Here is a 20,636-nt window from a genome sequence, read left to right as displayed (position 1 = left end):
GTGGCCACACTCTCTCTCTCTCTCTCTGCTCACTGCTGGTCACAGATCCAGCCGAATCCTCTCCGCCGGGGAAGGTGAGAAGGTGCAACGTTCACTCGGTCGTCCTTGGCGACGACTCTTACCCACTGCCGACGTATCCCGATTAGCGTGTCTTGCCTTTCTCTCCCAAGCACCGCTTTCTCGGGAGGGTCTCCGACCCCTTCTTCCTCGCTGCCGTAGTGTGGGCAGATCCAGCCTCCCGCCGCCTACCTAGCGACATCCCGGCGACCCTCAGGTATAACTTCCTTCGAAACCGGCCTTTCTCTACTTCCAGAGCTCCTAACATCGCTGCATTTGTATCTTTTACTATTTTCCAGGCCCCCTTGTAGATAGGATCGATCGAATGTTTGAAAGCCACCTAAATTTTGATAGTTAAGACGGAAAAGTAGTTCATGCACTCGAATCTAGTACTACTTGATTCAAACAAGGAATAAAGGGGGTGGGGTGGGGGAAGATCTGTTACCTGAATGTAGGACTTGGTTGAAAGAGGAAATAATGGGGGCGAAAAGTAGCAGAGACTAGCGATCCAATTGGTCTCTTGGTCTAATAGGGAAATAAAGGGAAACGCACTACAAACTCAATATAAACCCGATGTATTGGTTGAAAAAGGAAAGAAAGTGGGGACTGGGGGACAAGTCAACAGAGTAAGTCCAGCACTAGATTTTCTAGCCTCACACAGTATAAGGTGGCTATACCACACAAAAATGGGACCAGACCAGAAATCATGTTATGATGTTTGTTGCCCTGAGCCACTCTTATGTAATGCCACTTGTAAAATGTAGCTGTCACACTGTTAAAAGTAAGGACAGGTTAAACCAATGTTTTTTCAATGTAATGCCTCCAGTAATATGAACCAATGGCACTTTTTTTCATGTCCTACTAAATTTCCCATTAAGATAAGTTGCTTCTTTTCGTTAGAAATGCAAATGTCCTGGTCCACCTACTCTCCCGTGCCTAAATACCGACTCTATAGCAGCTGTTAATGTAATGTTGCTGGTAAAAGGAAGCAATGGCACCATTAAAGTAATGTAGTATTTCACGGTTGTCATAGTTAATCCTAATGCCCACACTAATATCTAGCAATGCTGCTGCTTTAGAAATTGCTACTGTCCTTATAGGATTTCCATTCAGATAAGGAACATGCTTCTTTTCATTTGATGTATGTTTCATCACTTGTTTGTCACCCTCCTTTCCACCTTTTTTTGTGCAAACAGAGACATACATTTCACGCTTGATCTTACTTGAACTACACAAATGATATCCAAATTATAGTTGAACATTCCAGGAGCTTCACAACCAACCTTGATGTTGCTCAATTTTATTGCAACTAATGAAGAAGAAGCTCTGTGGGTTTCGTTTTCTGATGGAAATGGAACCAAGGGCTGAAGCCCTTTTCTTAAAAAATGAAGAAGTTGCTTTCTCATGGGACATTGGCTCATTTTAGGTTGACTGCACCAAAAGGTTCCATGAATTGAATAATCCATGTTGGTGACTGGTGTCATCCCTTCTACGATGGTGTTGACTGCATATATGGTTCCCATCATGAGGTATGTGGATTTTTGGTCAGACCATTTGCCAAAGATCCTGCATGTTGAGTCTGCTCTTGTGCTACTATTTTGGCACTGCCATGATAAAGAAGTAATGTTATTATTTTGCACCTTAATCTAGTGGCACTATTAATTTGAGGCAATGTTTTGGCACCACTAGTGCCACTGATTTTTTTATATATCAAAAGAGGGGGTTTCCTCCGATTTCATTAAAGAAACCATACCATAGAGAACCATTATCCGACAACATCTCAGTGTAAACGGGCAGTTATGCAACTACTACTAGACCGGACTGAGTACTAGTAGGAGACAAGTTCGCCACGTAAGCTAGGCAGGTAGGTGGACGCAGCACCAGCTAGACCAAGTTTGGATTATAACCCAAATGCTACCACATAAACATCAGGGGGGAAGATAGAGCCAGCTTCAGCATCCCACTATAAGCACCCCCAGCCTCCATCCTTGAGACACACGGTACACCTCGTTTGCCACCTGCTCCACCCTAGTGCCACTTATAAAATGAAGTAATAATACAGTTAAAATAGAGAGAGTGTCCTCTCTATCATTTCATTTCCAATGTAGATAAAGAAAGTGCTTCTCTTTGTTAGTATATGTTTCATCAACTAGTCCCATTGTTGATGTTTAAGCATTTTTGCAAACTGGGGTGCTTAATTTTAGTTGATCTGCACAAAAATAGATATTGGAATGTCTCAAGGCCCCTCCATGTACTACCGATGTACACTGATACTCATCACTGGTAGAAGGTGTATCGGGGAGACTTGGGTCGATTTCTAGTATGAGGCGTACCGTATGAGGCGTTGCAGGGCCCATCTAGCCCTCGCAACATGGCATACTATGATACTATCGCAATATTTTCTTCTATTTATTAGTGTATGTTTCATCAACTAGTGCCACTATAATGTAATCACGCTTTTTCATTATCTGTGCAAACAGGGTTATTCAGCTGCATTTTGGTGGAACTGCACAAATGTACGGATTGAACCGGCATATATGCAGAGTGCGAGGTGCCAAGTAAAAATTACCGACACAAACCCTGCTCCATCTAAGCATTGGCATCCACCACCACCAGTGGGATGTGTGGCACTCACTGTGGTTTGATCTTTCTCGACAGCAAATCCTCTAACCAAATACTAGTAGCTTAGACTTCAAAAAAATACTAGTAGCTTATATTGGCAGTTTTCTAGGAAGTACTCTTTTCTGAAAGAAGCACCAATCTATTTTTCTTTATTTGTACACAGTGTCACAATGTTGACCCAAAGGTCTAGAGCTATTTTAGGGTGATTGGCGTAGTACTCAGAGATTGATTGTAAGCATGATTATTATTAGCTGTCACACTGATGGTAAGCATGAGCAGATGGAAGATTATGTTAGTGTGAAGCTTACCTTAAACCCTACCGACGCCGTTGAAACAAGGCGAGCGTCAAGGGAACCGTGGAGAATGGCGGGGAAGGGACTATCGGATCATGGGTTCCGGCAAAACCCTCGAGGTTCAAACACTAGGGTGCATGCGAAGGTTTTCTCCGTACCGATCCACGCCCTAGCTCGCTAAGATCTCGCGGATGAACTCCATGAACTTGCGACACAAAGACACAAGATTTATACTGGTTCGGGCCACCGTTGTGGTGTAATACCCTACTCCAGTGTGGTGGTGGTGGATTGCCTCTAGGGCTGATGATGAACAGTACAAGGGGAAGAACAGCCTCCTGAGGTTGAAGTGTTCTTGTGCTTGGCGAACTTGTGTGGCGAGATGCCTCTGAATGAGTTCTCCCTCTTTTCTTTTTCGTCCCCTATTGTGGTGTCTAGTTCTACTTATATAGGCCCTGGTCCTCTCCCCAAATATTGAGTGGCAAGGGAGCCAACAATGGCTAATTTGAAAGGGGACAGCTAGTACAGCTTATCTTGACAAAAGTAGTCTTCGCCTGCAAAAGGCTCTGGTGGTGACACCGTCTTGGGCTCCATGGTGACCTCCGTCTTCCCGTCCTGCTGTTCGTGGTCTTGTTGCACTGATATGGAAACCTTTCCTTGATGCCTCGATACTCCGCGCCTGCGCTTTCCCCCTTGGCACCAAAGTGGAAGAATGGACACTGCGCGCGCTGGCGCCTGCCTGGTCTCGATCTTCATGGCTCACGTCATGAGGACCTCGCGAGGTTTGCCTTGCCTTGGTCTCTCCACCCCTCATGAGCCTGCCTGGCGAGGCCGCTCCTGAGGAGGTCTTGCGTCGTCTGCCTCGTGAGGCTTGGCCCCTCGCGAGGGTCTTGAATACCTCGTCGATGAAGACAGGTCGTACAGGCCTGCTAGCTCAGTCACACCGTGGGCCGCAGGCAGGCCAGTCTGGGGACCCCCGTTTCCAGAACGCCGACAGTAGCCCCCAGGCCTAAGGCACGCTCAGCCTCAGCTTCGAGGCGAAGCCAAAGGTCAAGCGCGGAGCGCCGCGGACCCCAAAAGCCTGCGGCCACAGTTGACGCGTGGCGGTTGATTGGACGTGGGCGTCTCTGCTTCCCCACGCTGCCTCGACAACTGCCCGTCTTGACAAAAAGGCTGGCGCAGACAGTGCTTGCCTTCATTGCTTCTTCCTCGCCTTGCTCCAGATCCCCTTTATCCCTCCTTGCTGCCGGAACCTTTAGATCTGCTCCAACCTCGCTCCACATCTGTGACCCATGGCGCCGCGCAAGGTCAAGTCCTCATCGGCGCCGGCTTGGTTCGAGCCAGCCCTCGATGCACCCAACATCATGGAGAAGAACCTAGCCGCCACGCGCTTGCTGACGGTGGGGGAGTGCAATGAGAGAGGAAGACGGAGCCCCGGCTTGCCTCCGACGCGCTGAAGCCTGAGGGAAGCACCTTCTTCCCTTTCTTCACGAGCAGCATCACCGCCGGGCTGGTTCCCCCCTTTTCTGATTTCTTTTTCGAGGTCCTCAACCACTTCGGGCAGCAGGCGTTGCATCGACATCCCAACTCTATTCTTCTCTTGTCTATCTTTGCCTACTATTGTGTAACGCCCCGAGAGCGATGTGCCAAGTGTCATCCAGTTATTCGTTGTTGTTGTGTTGTCATTGCTTGCGTGTCATGCATTGCATATCATGTCATCATGCGCATTTCATTTGCATACGTGTTCGTCTCATGCATTCGAGCATTTTCCCCGTTGTCCGTTTTGCATTCCGGCGCTCCGTTCTCATCCGGTGGTCATTTCTACCTTATTCTCGTGTGTGGGGATTAAACATTTCCGAATTGGACCGAGACTTGCCAAGCAGCCTTGGTTTACTACCGGTAGACCGCTTGTCAAGTTTCGTATCATTTGGACTTCATTTGATACTCCAACGGTTAACCGAGGGACCGAAAAGGCCTCGTGTGTGTTGCAGCCCAACACCCCTCCAATTTGGCCCAAACCCACCTAAGCCTTCTCCATCATCTAGAGCATTCGATCACGATCGCGTGGCCGAAAACCGCACCTCATTTGGACTCTCCTAGCTCCTCCTATGCCTATTTAAAGATCCCCCGAAAATCTCCTTCTCCTTCCCCCCCGAAAACCCCAGATCCACTCATCATCGCGCGCCGCCGGACAAAATCCCGCCGACGGACATTGTCCGCTTCCCCGCCAGCCACTCCGGGCATGCCACATGGCGACCCGGCCGCCCCACTTTGCCGCCTCCTCCGCCGGCCCACCGCGGCTCGTCGCGGGCCCCCGCGGCCCATCCCGCCGCCGCCGCACGGGGGCGCCCGCCCGCGGTCGCCTCCTCAGTTCCCCGCGTCGCCGCCCGGAGGTCCACGCCGCCCGCGCCGGCCGGAGTGCGCCGCCGCCTCCGCCGCTCCGCCTCGATGCCGGTGCCCGCCACCCCGCCGCCACCTCAACCCGGCCCGCGCCTCGCCGCCCGAGACGCCGGCCCTTCTCTCCGGCGACCCCGCCGCCCTCCGCCGTCCTCCTCGTCGCCTCCGGCCGCCCCCGCGTCTAGTCCGGCAAGAACTCCGGCGAGGTCGGCGTTGAACCTCGGGAACCGTGTGCCCCGATCCAGATCTGAAATTTTAGGGTTGACCTCGATTTTTTTTTCGAAGTCCTGAGATTTCAGATCCATGTGCCCATGTTCATAGCCTCGTAACATTGCATCCGTAGCTCCGATTCATGCATATAGCATATAAAAATGTTCAGCTCAGAGAGTACATCATTTCATTCCATTGCATCATTTTCATTTGAGTTCATCTTGATGCCCGAAATGCTGTTATAAGAGGGCTCCTTGAGATAATTGTCAGATCTGCTACTCCATTTAGCTTTTTGTCATTTTTGCCATGTTTATTGTGTGCATGATATGCCCTGATGTTCTACATATGTTTTGTTAAGGGTATTGTCATCTTTCCAGAGGTGCAACCCATGTATTTTTGTGATGTGTGTGGTGACTAGCACAAGCTTGCAAAGTGGTGCACTTGCTAATTCTGATTTCAGGGACTTAGCATTTCCACTAAGTCCTTGATCTGTTTATCTCATGATGCCATATGTTCATGTTGTTTTCTAGTGATCCGTGCCTCTTTTGAGGATGATCAGTAAGGATTTTTTGTTAATCTTGTAGTTCTCTATCCATCCATGTCTTTGTTTGCAATTATGGAGCACCCTAGATTGAGTCAATCGAGCTCTACTTTTGCTACTTTGTGAATCTGGGCAGATTGTCAACTTGTTTGCCATTTTGCCGATGATGTTCTAATTGATCCGTGCATGCTATGCTATTGTTCTTGCCATGTCTAGCTTGAATTTTGTGTCTTCTTAATGGGTGTATGCTTAGATTGTCATGACTTTCACCGTAGTGAGTGCACCGAGCTCGTAAACATGCCTACTTGATATCTGTTTTCAGCATGCTCTAGTTTTCACTAAGTCTGAGAACTGATTATGTTTTTGCCATGTTCACATGCTTGCAATTGTATTTTCTGATACCTTTTGACTCAAGGTCACTAAGGGACTTTTGTTAAGCTCTTTGAGTAGCTCCATGCCATGCTTTAATTTTCATGTTCAGGTCTTTTAGCATGTAGTTTTGTTGCTCCGAAGAGTGCTACCTGATCTGAAATTCCAGATAAGTGTTAATTTCACTAAGTCTGAGATCTGTTTGCCATACGCATTTTTTCCATGCTTGTTTTAACCTGTTAATGGATGAATTGGCCGTAGCTCAGTGCTAGACTTCTGTTAAGAATCTTGTATGCATCCCTGCCATGTATTTTGTGGTCATGTTTGAGTGCTGTAACATGTTCATCTCATTGCATTTAGATGGCTACTTGCTGTAAATCGCAGACCAGTGTCATATTTGAATCGCTTGCCATTTCCAAACCGTAACTCCGATTCCGACGTTCTTTATATCGTTTTCAAGCGATTTCATCTCATTCCAGTGGCACACTTGGATTTCCAAGTTGAGGCCAGGTTCATGCATTCCTTGTCGAATCATGCATATGCATCGCATACCGCATCCCGCATATCATACCATGTTCATGTGTTGGTTGTTTACTATGTTGTGTGCTTCTTTTCCGGTGTTTGCTTCTTCGGGTTGGTTCCGATAACGTCGCGTTTGTGAGGACCCGTTCGTCTATGTCCGTTTGTCTTCTTCATGGACTCGTTCTTCTTCCTTGCGGGATCTCAGGCAAGATGATCATACCCTCGAAATCACTTCTATCTTTGCTTGCTTAGTTGCTCGCTCTTTTGCTATGCCTATGCTGCGACACCTACCACTTGCTTATCATGCCTCCCATATTGTTGAACCAAGCCTCTAACCCACCTTGTCCTAGCAAACCGTTGATTGGCTATGTTACCGCTTTGCTCAGCCCCTCTTATAGCGTTGCTAGTTGCAGGTGAAGATTGGAGACCGTTCCTTGTTGGAACATTTATTTACTTGTTGGGGATATCATTATATTACCTTGTTATCTTAATACATCTATATACTTGGTAAAGGGTGGAAGGCTCAGCCTCTCGCCTAGTGTTTTGTTCCACTCTTGCCGCCCTAGTTTTGCGTCATATCGGTGTTATGTTCCCGGATTTTGCGTTCCTTACGCGGTTGGGTTATAATGGGAACCCCTTGATAGTTCGCCTTGATTAAAGCTTTTCCAGCAATGCCCAACCTTGTGCCACCTATCCTCTTTTCCCTCGGGTTTTCCGGAGCCCGAGGGTCATCCTATTTTTAACCCCCCCCCCCCGGGCCAGTGCTCCTCTGAGTGTTGGTCCAACTCGTCAGCCACCGGTGGCTACCAAGGGCAACTCCGGGCTGGCCTACCAGAAGTTTAGACAATCTGAGTGTGCCCTGAGAAAGAGATATGTGCAGCTCCTATCGGGATTTGGCGGTACATTCGGGCGGTGTTGCTGGTCTTGTTTTAACCTGTCGAAGTGTCTTGAAGAACCGAGATACCGAGTCTGATCGGAACGTCTTGGGAGGAGGTCTATTCCTTCGTTGACCATGAGAGCTTGTCATGGGCTAAGTTGGGACTCCCCTGCAGGGTTTTGAACTTTCGAAAGCCGTGCCCGCGGTTATGGGCAGATGGGAATTTGTTAATGTCCGGTTGTAGATAACTTGAACCTTAATTTAATTAAAATGAATCAACTGAGTGTGTTACCGTGATGGCCTCTTCTCGGTGGAGTCCGAGAAGTGGACACGGTGTAATGTTTGCGCAGGTTATCCCCTAGTTTCTCGCTCGCGCTTTGCCTCCTCTTCTCGCTCTCTTTTGCGAATAGGATAGCCACCATATTTGCTAGTCGCTTGCTGTAGCTCCACCTATATTTACCTTACCTTACCTATAAGCTTAAATAGTCTTAATCGCGAGGGTGCGAGATTGCTGAGTCCTTGTGGCTCACAGATTACTATTACACCAGATGCAGGGCCTGATGATTCCACTCTAGGTGACGCGCTCGAGCTCAAGTGGGAGTTCGACGAAGACTCTCAACGTTACTATGTTTCCTTTCCTGATGATCAGTAGTGGTGCCCAGTTGGGGGTGATCGGGACCGTGTTGCATGTTGGGTTCTCTTTTGTTTTGGCGCTGTAGTCGGGCCATGAGTGTTTGTATGATGTAATGTTATTTATGTACTTGATTGACGTGGCGAGTGTAAGCCAACTATGTTATCTCCCCTTTATGATTTATATTACATGGCATGTTGTGAAGATTGCCTAACTTGCGACATATGCCTTCAACGCGATTATGCCTCTAAGTCGTGCCTCGACACGTGGGAGATATAGTCGCATCAAGGGTGTGACAAGTTGGTAATCAGAGCCTTCCCCGACCTTAGGAGCCCCATTGCTTGATCGTTTTTAGCGGCCGAGTTGTGTCTAGAAAAATGTTTTGAGTCATTTAGGAATTATATATCGGAGATTTTAGGAATTCTTTTTACTCCCCAGTCTCCTCATCGCTCTGGTAAGGCATCCTGACGTAGAGTTTTGACTCTTCTCTTCTCAAATTTGACCAAATTTTTTTTAGGATCACGCGGGTATCTTGGAATCGTTCCGATGGTTTTATGATGAGAACATTGTCTTGGTGCCTCCTGTCAGGGGTTTAGTGGAAGTGTCCCGCGGAGTTGAGCTCTGAGGTGTTGTCGTCATAATTTTATCGTTGCAGTTCTGGAATACCTGAGCTTAGTACGCCGACATCGAAAATCTCTTTTATGCATTTCGTTGGTGAGATAACCTCGACGCCACCCAGTACTGGGCGGGAGTTTGGGAGTATTGCCATAACTCGCATAACGGATGCTTTTCGAAGGTTGAGGTAGATGATTTCTGAAGGTTTCTTGGTTATGTGTTGAAGGATGGATACAGCTAGATGTAGGTTTTGTTAGTTTTGGGTGAGATATTATGCTTCCCCTGTATCCCCAACACCTGATTGCATAACCGGAAATTTTCGGGAGTTTCATAGGTGGGAATTCAAGTAGCTCTTAGGATATCTTTCCGACAGACGTATGATATGAAATTGGGGTTCGACGTCTAGTGGTCCGCCTATTCACGGTCGGTTTCCAGTGGTCTCGTTGTGTCTTAAAGAGTCCTTGGCTAGGCCGACTCGGGGACGCTTCCTATGTCATGTGCACTTCCTTGTACATGATGGTGCTGTACGATCGAGCCCGTGTAGGCCCCACCATGAAAACTTCAGACGAAATATCAATCATATGTTTGTTCCAGCTTATTCTGCAAGCCAATCCATTGTTTTGTTTTGAGTTGTGGTATTCGAGTTGCTTCGAAGTCAAATGTTGATTCCATACCTTCCCCAAATGGTGTTCTTATACTCCGATGTGAATACCAATCCTTCTTGATCATCAAGATTGTTTTGTCAATCCTTTTTAACCGGTGTGTTTCTCTTCAAGTGGATCTGATCATTTCAACATCCGCAAGATCAAGTATCAGTTCTTCTCAACGGTGTTTGTTTCATCCGCCCCAAGCTTTCCTTTGTTTTCCCGCCCACCCACCCTTTTTCTTCAAGGACTCAGATTTCTGAATCGAGTATCCATATTATTGATGTGAAGCCTCTCCATTCTTTTCCTTCAATGTTCTTATCCGGTGTTTCTCATGAAGATTGTAACGGAGCTTCTAGTTCATCATTATTTTCTCTTTTTCTTCTCCGGTGGAACCAATTCTAGTTTTTGGTGTTGATCATACCTTTTTTTTCTTCATTTCAATGCTTTTCTTATGCCCATGCACCTCTTATTCATTCACTTCTCGCTATTTAATTGTTCCGGAGTGCTCAAGATATCTTGAAGATTCGTGTTTCCACTCTGCTTTCATTCAGGATCTCTCGAGGATGTCACCTCATTCAAACCATTTAATTCAATCGGTGGAATCTCTCTTTTCAAGTAATCGTTCTACGATGTTTCTTTTGAGTGGGCCCTAACCCACAGGTCTTTTCCCAGGATCTTACCTGACTCTTCTAACTTTCCTGGAGCTATCCTCAAATTTTCTTTTCGAAGTTTGACGTAAGAATGATTTATCATCAATCAAATGTCTTCTCCAAGATCTGTCAAAATCTTTTCATCGTTGGCTCAACCTCTTCGTTTTGATACTTCCGGAGTGTCTAAATAATTTTTCGTGGTGTTTCTCGTCGTCATTCTCAACATTTGAAGACCAAAGAAGATTTTTCTCTCAATCTTGCTCCATTATTTTCAAGATTCGTAATTCTAGCTTGTTGCCATCCTCTCATAATTATTTGCGATTGTGAGATATTCTCTTCACCCATCCGGAGTAATTCAGAGTATTTTCAGTTTGATTCTCCGGAGCCCATCATTTCAGAAGACTTATTCATTCTCAGCTGTCAGTTATCATTCTCCAATCTTACCGGTGCTTCATTCAAGTATTCTCTTATCATCTCGTAATCGTTTCGTTCTCATGGGTCTAAATTCTCTCAAGCATCTTCGTTTAATTGCTAATTCTTCCCGGTGTGCCTTCATGTTTAGTTAGTTCTTTTCAATTCTTACGGTGGTTCGTTCAAGAGTTTTCTTCCTTCAGGTATCATATCTATGCATTCGTGCTTTCCAATCCTACCGGTGGCTCGTTGAAAACCTTCTCATGATTGCGCTATATCTATCTTAATCCTTTCTACGAGAATAAGTCGTATGCGATCCGTTGCTTCTCATCAATTTAAATTGGTGAAGGATAAGCATAATGTAATTCTTATTCTTGTTTCATCCAAGAGATTAATTCCTTATTCCGGAGGTTCACCAAATTCTCGGTTTCACTTGTTTTCATCTTTTCTTTCCCGGAGTTCCAAGCTCTAATTATCACGGAGATCCATCTAAATCATTGCAAGGATTCACCTTGTGTTTTCATTTTCTCTTTCTTTTGTTTACCGGAGTTCTTGATGGAGGTTCTACATGGTGGTTCATCAAGGATTTAATTCTTTCTCAAAGTGTTCATTGAGATTCTTTTCAAAGGAGCTCAAGTTTTCCTCATCTTGCAATTCGGAGTGCAATTTCTTTCTACCGTATCTTTGGAGGTGGTATTATGTCATTCTTCATAATTTGAGTTCATGCTTCATGATTCACACATTGTTAACAATGAGGTATTTCAAATCCATTAATCTCGTCATTGGAGTTATCTTGGGTTATATTTCACCTTAAACCTTCCCTAAGGATGTTGCTATCTATGGTGCTTATAAAGGACCCAAGTTCTTCGTTATCCTCCCGGTGAATTACTTTCTCGTCTGCTTGTTCATATCAATCCAATTCTTTTCCCGTGAGTGGCAGGTTGTCATCTCTTAATTTGGGATGTACTCCACAAGACCATATCAAGCTTATTCTTTTCGTTGTTGGTTTTCCAACAATCCCGTTCTAGCAATTGTGGTAAGCGTGCTCCCTCAAGATCTTGTTTCCCTTCGTTCATTCCATTCGATTCTTAATTTTGTTCCGGAGGCTTTGTGATGTTGCTCTCTTCAACCCATCTTTTCGTTCTGTCAGGATCTTGTTCTTTTCGTGCTTATCCATTTAACCGGAGTGTGTGCCCGCTGCTCAAGTTCTTTCATTTTATCAAGTATTGCATCCCTTCTCAACCGGAGTGCTGTTCGAATTTGTTCTTCCTTGTTCCTCTTTCTTAACAGAGTGCTTTCAACTTTGTTCTTATCCATGGCTTCTTTCTTTCATTTTTCTCAACCTTTTCAAGGTTCTCTGGTTTCACTCGTTTGTCAAAGGAGCAACTTAGTTTTACCTCTTCTCTTTCTCTTCCGTTTTCCCTCCGGTGCCATTCTAGATCTGGGGACGAGATCCTCTCGTAGTGGTGGAGTGTTGTAACACCCCGGATGTAACTTTCCCAATTTGTACTCCAACTCTTGCCGTTTCCGGCGTTAAGTTATTTTATTTTCTCAGGTTCGGGTTTTCGTCTGTGTGTGTTGTTATCGTTATCATGCATCTCATATCATGTCATCATGTGCATTGCATTTGCATACGTGTTCGTCTCATGCATTCGAGCATTTTCTCTGTTGTCCGTTTTGCATCCCGGCGCTTCGTTCTCCTCCGGTGGTCATTTCTACCTTTCTTTCATGTGTGGGGATTAAACACTTCCGGATTGGACCGAGACTTGCCAAGCGGCCTTGGTTTACTACCAGTAGACCGCCTGTCAAGTTTCGTATCATTTGGACTTCGTTTGGTACTCCAACGGTTAACCGAGGGACGAAAAAGGCCTCGTGTGTGTTGCAGCCCAACACCCCTCCAATTTGGCCCAAAACCCACCTAAACCTACTCCATCATCTAGATCGTTCGATCACGATCGCGTGGCCGAAAACCGCACCTCATTTGGACTCTCCTAGCTCCTCCTATGTCTATTTATAGTATTTTCAGTTTGATTCTCCGGAGCCCATCATCACATAATTATTCATTCCCAGCTTCCAGCTCTTGTTACTCAAAATCTTACCGGTGCTTCGTTGAAGTGATCTCTAATCGGCTCGTGATCTCTTCGTTCTCATGGATCTAAATTCTCTCAAGCATCTTCGTTCATTTGCTAAATTCTTCCCGGTGTCTTCTTTATTTTTTATTCGTTACTTTTCAATTCTACCGGTGGTTCGTTGAAGACCTTCTCAAGTTTTGATATATCTCTTTTAATCCTTTGTACGAGAATAAGTAGTATGCCAAATCCATTGATTGTCATCAATTTAATTGGTGAAGGATAAGCATAATGTAATTCTTATTCTTGTTTCATCGAGTAAATTCAATTATTCCGGAGCCTCATCAAAACTCTCGGTTTCACTTGTTTAATCTTTCTTTCCGGAGCTCAAAGTTATTTCAATTATATCATTCCAAAGATCTATCTAATCATTGCAAGGATTCACCTTGTGTCTTCAACTTCTCTTTCTTTCCGTTTGATCATTCTTTTGTTTAACGGAGTTCTTCATGGAGGTTCTACAAGGTGATTCATCAAGGATTTAATTCTTTCTCGAAGTGTTCATCGAGATTCTTTTCAGAGGAGCTCAAGTATTCTTTATCTTGCATTTTAAAGTACAATTCGTTCAACCGTATCATTCGAAGTGGTATTATGTCATTCTTGATAATTTGAGTTCATGTTTCATGAATCACATGTTGTTAAGAATGAGATATTTTAAATCCATCAATCTCGTCTTTGGAGTTACCTTGGGTTATATTTCACCTAAAGCTTCTCCTAAGGATTGTCGCTATTTATGGTGCTCATATTTGATCCAAGTTCTTCATTTATCCTACCGGTGAAATAAGCTTCTCAACTCCTTGTTGGCATCAATCCAATCTTTCGTTTCCATTAGTGGCAGGTTGTCACCTCATATTTTGAGATGTATTCCATAAATCTATATCAAGCTTATTCTTCTCGTTGTTGGTTTTTTCCAACAACTCCGTTCTAGCATTTGTTGTAAGCGTGCTCCCTCAAGATCTCGTTTCCCTTCGGTCATTCCATTCCATTCTTAATTTTGTTCCGGAGGCATTGCGATGTTGTTTTTTCTTCAACCATCATCTCATTGCATCTAAGATCATGTTCTTTTCCTGGCTTATCCATTTAACCGGAGTGTCGTGTCCTCTGCTCAAGCTCTTTTCTTCCTGTCTAGTCTTTCATCTCTTTTCAACCGGAGTGCTGTCATAATTCGTTCTTCCTTGTTTCTCTTTTCTAACGGAGTGTTTTCAACTTTGTTCACCTTGGTTGTATTCTTTTCTTGAATTTGTTCAACCTCTCAAGGTTATTTGGTTTCACTCGTTTGTCAAAGAAGCAACTTAGTTTTACCTCTTCTTTTTCTCTTCTGTTTTCCCTCCGGTGCCATTCTAGATCTTGGGATGAGATCCTCTCGTAGTGGTGGATTGTTGTAACGCCCCGAGACCGATGTGCCAGGTGTCATCCAGTTATTTGCTGTTGTTGTGTTGTCATTGCTTGCATGTCATGCATTGCATATCATGTCATCATGCGCATTTCATTTGCATACGTGTTCGTCTCATGCATTCGAGCATTTTCCCCGTTGTCCGTTTTGCATTCTGGCGCTCCGTTCTCATCCGGTGGTCATTTCTACCTTATTCTCGTGTGTGGGGATTAAACATTTCCGGATTGGACCGAGACTTGCCAAGCGGCCTTGGTTTACTACCGGTAGACCGCCTGTCAAGTTTCGTATCATTTGGACTTCGTTTGATACTCCAACGGTTAACCGAGGGACCGAAAAGGCCTCGTGTGTGTTGCAGCCCAACACCCCTCCAATTTGGCCCAAACCCACCTAAGCCTTCTCCATCATCTAGAGCGTTCGATCATGATCGCGTGGCCGAAAACCGCACCTCATTTGGACTCTCCTAGCTCCTCCTATGCCTATTTAAAGATCCCCCGAAAATCTCCTTCTCCTCCCCCCCCCCGAAAACCCTAGATCCACTCATCATCGCGCACCGCCGGACAAAATCCCGCCGACGGACATTGTCCGCTTCCCCGCCAGCCACTCCAGGCGTGCCACGTGGCGACCCGGCCGCCCCACTTTGCCGCCTCCTCCGCCGGCCAACTGCGGCCCGTCGCGGGCCCCCGCGGCCCATCCCGCCGTCGCCGCATGGGGGCGCCCGCCCGCGGTCGCCTCCTCAGTTCCCCGCGCCGCCGCCCGGAGGTGCACGCCGCCCGCGCCGCCCGGAGTGCACCGCCGCCTCCGCCGCTCCACCGAGACGCCGGCCCTTCTCTCTGGCGACCCCGCCACCCTCCGCCGTCCTCCTCGTCGCCTCCGGCCGCCCCCGCGTCTAGTCCGGCAAGAACTCCAGCGAGGTCGGCGTTGAACCTCGGGAACCATGGGCCCCGATCCTGATCTGAAATTTTAGGGTTGACCTCAATTTTTTTCCAAGTCCTGAGATTTCAGATGCATGTGCCCATGTTCATAGCCTCGTAACTTTGCATCCGTAGCTCCGATTCATGCATATAGCATATAAAAATGTTCATCTCAAAGAGTACATCATTTCATTCCATTGCATCATTTTCATTTGAGTTCAACTAGATGCCCGAAATGCTGTTAGAAGAGGGCTCCTTGAGATAATTGTCAGATCTGCTACTCCATTTAGCTTTTTGTCATTTTTTCCATGTTTATTGTGTGCATGATATGCGCTGATGTTCTAAATATGTTTTGTTAAGGGTTTTGTCATATTTCCAGAGGTGCAACCCATGTATTTTTGTGATGTGTGTGGTGACTAGCACAAGCTTGCAAAATGGTGCACTTGCTAATTCTGATTTCAGGGACTCAGCATTTCCACTAAGTCCTTGATCTGTTTATCTCATGATGCCATATGTTCATGTTGTTTCCTAGTGATCCGTGTCTATTTTGAGGATGATCAGTAAGGATGTTTTGTTAATCTTGTAGTGCCCTATCCATCCATATCTTTGTTTGCAATTATGGAGCACCCTAGCTTGAGTCAATCGAGCTCTACTTTTGCTACTGTGTGAATCTGGGCAGATTGTCAACTTGTTTGCAAATTTGCCGATGATGTTGTAGTTGATCTGTGCATGCTATGCTATTGTTCTTGCCATGTCTAGCTTGAATTTTGTGTCTTCTTAATGGGTGTATTCTTATATTGTCATGAATTGCAACGTAGTGAGTGCACCGAGCTCGTAAACATGCCTACTTGATATCTGTTTTCAGCATGCTCCACTTTTCATTAAGTCTGAGAACTGATTATGTTTTTGCCATGTTCACATGCTTGCAATTGTATTTTCTGATCCCTTTTGACTCAAGGTCACTAAGGGAATTTTGTTAAGCTCTTTGAGTAGCTCCATGCCATGCTTTACTTTGCCATGTTCAGGTCCCGTAGCATATAGTTTTGTTGCTCCGAAGAGTGCTACCTGATCTGAAATTCCAGACAAGTGTTAATTTCACCAAGTCTGAGATCTGTTTGCCATATGCATTTTTGCCATGCTTGTTTGAACCTGTGAATGGATGAATTGGTCATAGATCAGTGCTAGACTTTTGTGAAGCATCTTGTATGCATCCCTGCCATGTATTTTGTTGTCATGTTTGAGTGCTGTAACATGTTCATCTCATTCCATTTATATGGCTACTTGCTGTAAATCGCAGACCGCTGTCATATTTGAATCGCTTGCCATTTCCAAACCGTAACTCCGATTCCGACGTTCTTTATACCGTTTTCAAGCTATTTCATCTCATCTTTCCAGTGGCACACTTGGATTTCCATTTTGAGGCCAGGTTCATGTATTCCTTGTCAAATCATGCATATGCATCGCATACCGCATCCCGCATATCATACCATGTTCATGTGTTGGTTGTTTACTATGTTGTGTGCTTCTTTTCTGGTGTTTGCTTCTTCGGGTTGGTTCCGATAACCTCGCATTTGTGAGGACCCGTTCGTCTACATCTGTTTGTCTTCTTCATGGACTCGTTCTTCTTCCTTGCGGGATCTCAGGCAAGATGTTCATACCCTCGAAATCACTTCTATCTTTGCTTGCTTAGTTGCTCGCTCTTTTGCTATGCCTATGCTGCGATACCTACCACATGCTTATCATGCCTCCCATACTGTTGAACCAAGCCTCTAACCCACCTTGTCCTAGCAAACCGTTGATTGGCTATGTTACCGCTTTGCTCAGCCCCTCTTATAGCGTTGCTAGTTGCAGGTGAAGATTGGAGACCGTTCCTTGTTGGAACATTTATTTACTTGTTGGGGATATCATTATATTACCTTGTTATCTTAATACATCTATATACTTGGTAAAGGGTGGAAGGCTCGGCCTCTCACCTAGTGTTTTGTTCCACTCTTGCCGCCCTAGTTTTCCGTCATATCGGTGTTATGTTCCCGGATTTTGCGTTCCTTACGCGGTTGGGTTATAATGGGAACCCCTTCATAGTTCGCCTTGATTAAAGCTTTTCCAGCAATGCCCAACCTTGTGCCACCTATCCTCTTTTCCCTTGGGTTTTCCGGAGCCCGAGGGTCATCCCATTTTTAAACCCCCCCGGGCCAGTGCTCCTCTGAGTGTTGGTCCAACTCGTCAGCCGCCGGTGGCTACCAGGGGCAACTCTGGGCTGGCCTACCGGAAGTTTAGACAATCTGAGTGTGCCCTGAGAAAGAGATATGTGCAGCTCCTATCGGGATTTGTCGGCATGTTCGGGCGGTGTTGCTGGTATTGTTTTAACCTGTCGAAGTGTCTTGAAGAACCAAGATACCGAGTCTGATCGGAACGTCTTGGGAGGAGGTCTATTCCTTCGTTGACCATGAGAGCTTGTCATGGGCTAAGTTGGGAATCCCCTGCAGGGTTTTGAACTTTCGAAAGCCATGCCCGCGGTTATGGGCAGATGGGAATTTGTTAATGTCCGGTTGTAGATAATTTGAACCTTAATTTAATTAAAATGAATCAACTGAGTGTGTTACCGTGATGGCCTCTTCTCGGCGGAGTCCGGGAAGTGGACACGGTGTTGGAGTAATGTTTGCGCAGGTTGTCCCCTAGTTTCTCGCTCGCGCTTTGCCTCCTCTTCTCGCTCTCTTTTGCGAATAGGATAGCCACCATATTTGCTAGTCGCTTGCTGCAGCTCCACCTATATTGACCTTTCCTTACCTATAAGCTTAAATAGTCTTGATCGTGAGGGTGCGAGATTGCTGAGTCCCTGTGGCTCACAGATTACTATTACACCAGATGTAGGGCCTGATGATTCTGCTCCAGGTGACGCGCTCGAGCTCAAGTGGGAGTTCGACGAAGACGCTCAACGTTACTATGTTTCCTTTCCTGATGATCAGTAGTGGTGCCCAGTTGGGGGTGATTGGGACCGTGTTGCATGTTGGGTTCTCTTTTATTTTGGCGCCATAGTTGGGCCATGAGTGTTTGGATGATGTAATGTTATTTATGTACTTGATTGACGTGGCGAGTGTAAGCCAACTATGTTATCTCCCCTTTATGATTTATATTACATGGGATGTTGTGAAGATTGCCTAACTTGCGACATATGCCTTCAATGCGATTATGCCTCTAAGTCATGCCTCGACACGTGGGAGATATAGTCGCATCGAGGGTGTGACATATTGCGAGGCATACCTGGGCGTGATGCCGTCTGTGGCACTACTACGCCACTTCTTCTTCCTCCGCCTCACCAGCGGCCATATCTCCGGGTGCGCCAACTTCATCGCGGCTAGCCAGGCCAACTCAATCTCGAACACCTGGAAGAGGGTTGACAACATCAAGGCCAAATGGGTCATGATGAGTGCCAAGTGCATCCATCCACACTTGGAACTGCCGACGGAGGCGCGCCAGTCTGACAAGGGGTGGTCTCGTGTAGAGCTCCCCGATGAGCGGGCGTCATCGGTGTTGGAGCAGATGAAGATCGATTTGAAGCCGGGCAATGCGAAGGCGGCCAAGGTGACGCGGGGCATGCTCCTGAAGGAATTCTTGACGCTGCGCGTTGCTCCACTTCAGGCGCGCGCGCGCCCTTTGTGGAAGCTTGGAGATGAAGAAGATAAGATTCGTCTAAGCCTGGTGGCCTTGCCTGATGACTAGCTGACTGCAGTTCTGCGCCTTTTGGTTGGCGATAACCAAGAGTACCCGCTGAGCGCCTTTATTCCTTTGTTCCATTGCAAGGACTGGGAGCAATTCGTTGCCTCCAGGCCGACCTTTGACGCGCGCGGGCTGGTGCCGCCGGCGCTCGGTGGGGCCTCTGCAACGCTGAAGCCGGTGGAGGTGTCTTCTGACGAGTCCCGCGGGGAGGAAGAGGGTGAGGAGGACTCGGAGGAGACCCCCTAGGAGATGGGGGAGAAACTCCCCCTTGAGCAAGGCCGACATCCTCCGCGCTCTGCCAGACAACGCCGAGGTCGACGCCCGCCAGGAGGAGAGGGAGCTGCCCCTCATCCCGACAAGGGGTAGATCGTCGCTGGTCTCTCGAGATGCTGCCTCCGACTTGGTACCGCCTGGGGCCAGTTCCGGCCCTTCTGCTGCGTCGTTTTTTGCCCCCAGAGCCCGTGTGCCCACTCCTCAGGCCCCGACGCTTTCGAGTTTCGGGCTCCCCAGGCGGAAGGTGGAATATGTCATAGTGGATCAGTAAGTGCTTTGAGCTTTGTCTTGTTCCTACTTGTACTTGCTATTTTCTGACATTCACCCTTGGTTGATCAGGCCGGTGTCTTCAGCAAAGAAGAGGAAGGAGGATGCTGCGGTCGTGCCCCCCTCTGCAGAGAAGAGCAGCGACAGCACCCGCACCTCCCTAGCTCGGTCGCCCTCGCGAGGCCAAGAGGAGCATCGGCAGGAGGAATCAGCCCCCATGGCCCCGCCGGCTCCGGAAGTACCGGCACCCGGCTCGGCTGATGAGGTCCCAAGGGCTCCGGAGCCCTCGATCTCCCAGGCTCTGGTAACGACGTCGCCTCCTCCTGCTGTGCCTCTGGCCCCAAATTCTTCTGCTCCCTCCGTAGTCTTGGAGCATGTCTTCTCAGGGATGGCCAAGCTGCAGGAAGACCTCCTAGGCGCGCACCCGCACCTAGTGGCCGGCCGCCTAGAGCTGGCCTCAGGCTGGCTTCACTCCGACTCGGCAGTTCGAGCGTCGCTGAGCTAGGCCGTGGCAGCCTCCGAGAAGGAGAAGCAGGCCGCCACCAGAGCTGCGGCCAATCGCGAGGCGGCGCTGAAGGACGCCGAGGCTGCCCGTGACTGCTGCCGAAAGCTGGAGGGTGAGCTGAAGAGCCTGAAGGACGAGTGCGCAAAAGAAGCACGTGAACACAAAGCGAAGGAGGAGGAGATGAAAGCTCAGGAGGACGCCATCAAGGGCCGCGATGCCGAGCTGGGGGAGCTGACGAAGGCGCAGGCCATGGAGCGCAGCCGACTGGAGGAGCTGGAGTAGAAGGCGAAGGCGAGGGAGGCCGAGCTCGACGCTAAGGCGAAGATCCTGGCCGAAGACCGCATGGCCTTCTCGCTTGTTGAGAAGAGGTCCAGCATGGCACCGAAGTCACTGTACGAGAAGGGCCTGGAGAAGTCGCTGACCACCTACGAGGATGGCGCTGCTCAGCTGCTTCCCCTCTTGGTGAAGGCGCTTGAGGAAGTCGTGGAGGGCATCGGTCCCATGGCTGATGCAGAGGCTCGTGTCCTTTCTTCAGCTGCGCTGACGCGTGTCTTCAGCCATCTGTTCCTTCGCGACCTAATGATCATCTCGACTAGCTGCTGGAG

Source organism: Triticum urartu, chromosome 7A, assembly GCF_056163025.1.
Source record: "Triticum urartu cultivar PI428250 chromosome 7A, HENAU_Tu73, whole genome shotgun sequence".
NCBI classification, from domain to species: Eukaryota; Viridiplantae; Streptophyta; class Magnoliopsida; order Poales; family Poaceae; genus Triticum; species Triticum urartu.
This window is presented reverse-complemented; position numbering follows the sequence as displayed.